The sequence below is a fragment of the Macrobrachium nipponense genome, chromosome 1, assembly GCF_015104395.2.
Source record: "Macrobrachium nipponense isolate FS-2020 chromosome 1, ASM1510439v2, whole genome shotgun sequence".
Lineage (NCBI taxonomy): Eukaryota > Metazoa > Arthropoda > Malacostraca > Decapoda > Palaemonidae > Macrobrachium > Macrobrachium nipponense.
In genome coordinates, this window is record NC_087200.1 from 58,649,930 (window position 1) to 58,654,788 (window position 4,859).

Consider the following 4,859-nt stretch of genomic DNA (forward strand, 5'->3'; position numbering starts at 1 on the left):
AGGATAGTGTGAGTGTGAGAGCTGGCCTAACCCTGTTCGAGGATCCTCCTCGTACAGGTACCATTTATAAGGGTCCTGCAAACTTACTTAAAAATGTATCAAATAATCCTTTCTTGCCCCCCCTAATTCTGTGCCAGTTGAACCCCTGGCCCCTGTTAATGCTTTGGGTGACTCCAAGGAGGAGGTGGAATACAAGTTAATTTGCAAAAGAATTGAGTTAAGGAAGATTGAATTTGAGGAGAATGAGCGGGCAAGGCGACACGAGTTGGAGATGGCTAACCTTAATTTGCAGATGGCAAGGTTACAGGGGACCAATATGGCCAGTTCCCCTAAAGTCAATTTTCAAGATAGGTTCAATCTAGGTGCGGCACTTAAATTAGTGCCTGTATTTGACGAACAAAATGTCCCTGAGTTCTTCAAGACATTTGAGTGTGTGCCCACCCGTTTGTCCTGGCCCACAGAGATGTGGACGGTTCTAATCCAATGTAGGTTAGTGGGCAAGGCAATTCGGGTATACAATGCCTTGGAGGAGGGAGTAGCCCGGGACTACCAAAAAGTGAAAAGCTTGATTTTGAAAGCATATGACCTGGTCCCTGAGGCCTACCACCTCAGATTTCGGAACTATATGAAACACCCTGCACAGTCCTTCGTAGAATTTGCACGTGTCAAGGAGGAACAGTTCGACGACTGGCTGAAAAGTCATCAGGTAGTTACTTTCACTGCATTACGCGAACTGATGCTCCTTGAGGAGTTTAAGAAGGCCTGCAGCAGGGAGTTAAGGGTCTACCTTGAGGAGGTAAAGGCCATGAAAGTGAGTAGTGCCGCTCAATTAGCAGATGAGTTTGTGTTGACTCACTGTTCAGGTAGTGGCAATTTTAATTATAAGGTCTTGAATAACCCCTCATCTCGCTCCCATAGTGGTGGTAGGAGAGTTGAACCCCCCTTGTTGACTCCCAATATTTCTAAGAATGTTAATGTTAATAATTCCTTTTCAGGTGGTAGGGATATGGGTAGAGTCCAAGGAGGTCCTCCTCCCCCTAGAGTTTTTGTTAATAGAGACTTCCCAAATGGGGGAAATAACAAGATCAATAATAATGGAAACAGAGGTTCAGGTCATAGAGGAACATGTTTCTGGTGTAATAAGCCTGGGCATTTCCAAAGCCAGTGTAATGCTCATAGGCGGTACCTAGAGCGTAATAATCATCAAAGTCCTGTAGCATTAGTTAATGATAGGTCAAATGTTAGAAGTAGTAGTTCTGTAGACATATCTGTAGTAGATAGTGGTAGTTTAGGAAATAGTAGTAAGTCTGATGCTCCTAATCCTCAATTCGTGGACTATTAAGTATGACAAATATGTATGGCCTGGAAAATTGATTTTTGACTCTTGTGTTGTCCAGGTGAAGTTTTTTAGGGACACCGGTTCTGCCCGGTCGTTGGTCATGAAGAGGGCACTGAACGGTTCAGAGAAATATACTGGAAATTTTGTATTATTGGGAGGTTTCCCGGACTCGATTGTGTCGGCTCCTTTGGTTAATGTCCGTATGTCTTTTCCAGGGTATGATTGCATCACTGAGTTGGCTGTGGTGGATAGTCTACCTATCCCGGGTATTGATGGTATCCTGGGAAATGATATGCTGGATAGTGAAGGACGGGAGATTTTCCCTATATTATCTGTAAATGCTAGTCCCGTGGCTGTAATTACTCGGTCTGCAGCAAAAGCTGTTAGTTTACTTGATGTGGATAACGATGATGACTTAATGTTAAGTAGTGTAGAGTTAGATGTAGTAAGGCCCGGGTCAGTAGAGAGTAGTGGTTATGATACTGTAGTTAATGATATGAAACTTGATTGGAACAGAGCTGCTTTTATTAAAGCTCAAAAAGATGAGTTTGATTTTGACTTGGGCGATGCTGAGGATCTGACTAAACCTAGGTTTGGAGTTGTAAGGGGCTTATTATATAGGTTTAGTCGTCCCGCATCTGATAATTTGAATAAAACTGGTAGAGTGGAACAGAATGTGGTACCTTCTCAATTCAGAAATTACTATTGTTTTTGGAATTAGCTCATTACCAATTTTTTTTTTCAGGTCATTTGGGTGTGTTAAAAAACTTTCCACAGCTTGGCTAGGTATTTTGGTGGCCTGGAATTAAATTGAGTGTGAAGCAGTTTATCAGAGAATGTGAGACTTGTCAGGTTATGGGTAAACCTAATCAGGGGATCCCTAAAGCCCCGTTGCATCCCATACCTGCCATAGGTGAACCATTTTCTGAGTTAGTAATTGATGTTGTAGGTCCCTTACCTAAGACTAAAACAGGTTTCGTATATTTATTAACTATCATGGATAGAGCCTCTCGTTTTCCTGAAGCTATACCTATGAGCGGTATTACTTCCAAAGTTGTTTTAAAAAAAAACTTATTGATTTTCTTTTCCAGGTATGGTCTCCCTCGTTAATTCAGACCGACTGCGGGACGATTTCACGAGTAAGGTATTTAAGGGGTAAGTGGTGCTGAACTGGCCATTCAGCACATTACCAGCGTACCTTATCACCCAGAGAGTCAAGGTGTGGTGGAAAGATTCCACCAAACCCTCAAGTCTGTCCTGAAGAAGCATTGTTATGGTAATGGTAGTGATTGGGACAAAGCCCTCCCTTTTGCCCTCTTTGCTATCAGGAGCCACCCTAACTCTTCTACTGGAGTAGCTCCTTTTGAGTTGGTATTTGGGCACAAGGTTCGCGGTCTATTGGAAATTGTTTTTGAAATGCTCGAATCAAACTGGAAGGGTGAAATAAAAGTTGGAAGGTTTGTGGAAGACTTGAAGAGTAAAATGATTAGTGCTTGGAAATTTGCCAGGGAAAATTTGGAACGGTCACAGTCAGTAATGAAAGGTAATTTTGACAAAAAGGTAAAGGTACAGTTGGACACAGGTTTCCCTGGTACACCGTCTTGCGAGACTTCGAAAAATTATATGGTAACAGTGTTTACTGAGGGAGATGGGGGGAGAAACCCCGTCTCTGCTAACAGAGTTCCACCAATAGTTCTGGAGTTCGTTGGTGGCGGAGTTATTAGGAATGGTTGGAGAAAGACACACACACGGAGTAAAAAAAATCTGAGCAGTTTATATCGTTGTATGAAGATTGTTGTCTCACTTGTAATATAAGTTAGTTTATTAAGGTTCCATTTAACTTTCGGCCAAGACGTTATCTTACAACCGTGTCTATTATTATATATCGGTCATATTCATTACACAATACTTAAAATTGATCAACATTTTAAAGTTATATTGGTATTGCCGAAAATCACGAACATCATAACAGGATAGTTTAACCTTATCACGTAAGCCAAGTTTACAGCATTGGTTGCAGTGCGTTTCCTCTCTCTCTCTCTCTATACTAGCTAACTTATATATATATATCTCTCTCAGCTATACTAGCTAACTTAGTGATAAGAAAAACCCTTGCGCTCAGTATGCAGTTCGGATATGTCATTAGCGTATTCAGGAGAGGATCAGTGACCCAATAATATCGAAGATTACCCCCCCTGACAATACCCATAAGCATAACCAAAGCAAAGAAATTTCTCATCTCTGATACTGTAATGTCATAAACTCTTGTTCCCTGAATGTTCGCTTGATATATTACCCCATTTCATAACATGAAATTAACGATTGGATCTCTCTACAGTCAGTTCCATTATAGAATCATTAAAAATAGAATAAAAAAACTTTATTCCTGATATACTATCATCAAAATCGAAGGTGTGCGGCAAAAAATTATCGCCACCAATCCTTTGCCACACAGGATTAGCTGGTTTTGACGTTTCTGACAACCTCCTATGCCACCCTTACCTCCCCTCCCCCGTGCAGTTCATACAAATGGAAGACGAGCAGTGCAAACGGCCAGCAAGACCTCTAATAAGGCACTAAGTAGTACAGAACCAATATCGATACAATAAGCTATGAAGGCGCACAAAATTAAAAACTTAAAGAACGTCACATGACGTAAACAACATGTGTGGGACGACTTCTGCAACACGTCATATGACGTGTTTGACCTTTTAAGGGTTAACTGTTGTTTTTTCTCAAATTATGTATGCACCGATATATTATAGACTATATATTTCGTTGACCTCAGGTAATAGGTGAAGTCATTTGGGCTTTCCACTTATAGTGCTGACATAAAGAGAGTATCATCTACTGAATTGACAGTTACCTTTTAAAATGTCCACAGATCATATGACCCCTAAACTCAGAAACGACTACGACGGTCAAAAAATATGCCACATTTTTACTCTTGTTCATATAACTTAGGTTTTACCAAAGATACATTGAAAATATCAGTAGGATATAAAGCATTACATTTCAAATAATGGAAACTATTTTAGTAGACTCCAAGAAGCTAATAAACGAAAATAAGTGGCGAAGTAATCATATCTGTATCGGCCACACCACAGAAAACAAAGTATACAGGTAAGGAATTTGCCAACACTGTTACCGACCTCACTGTATGAAAACAGTGCTCAGCGAGTCCTTCAGTTCCATAATTCAATGCTGTTAACAAGAAACGGTAATTAGGAAGACATCAAAAACATGTGGGGCCTGAGTAAGTAGGAAAGTTTACTGCAATACTCTCAATATTGTATGGAGGCATTATGCCATTTTTTTTTTTTACAGATACTTCCAAGAATATCATGGTTATAATAAAACTTGTTGTGAATTATGTTTATTAAAAACACATAATCAAATAACTAGTGAGAACAAAATGAGAAAATTTTATGTCCTCCCATTACAAAAAATATAACATTTATATTATACAATCTAATACCTTGACCATCCACCCTCTCTCTCAGTCACTTCCCTCAATCTG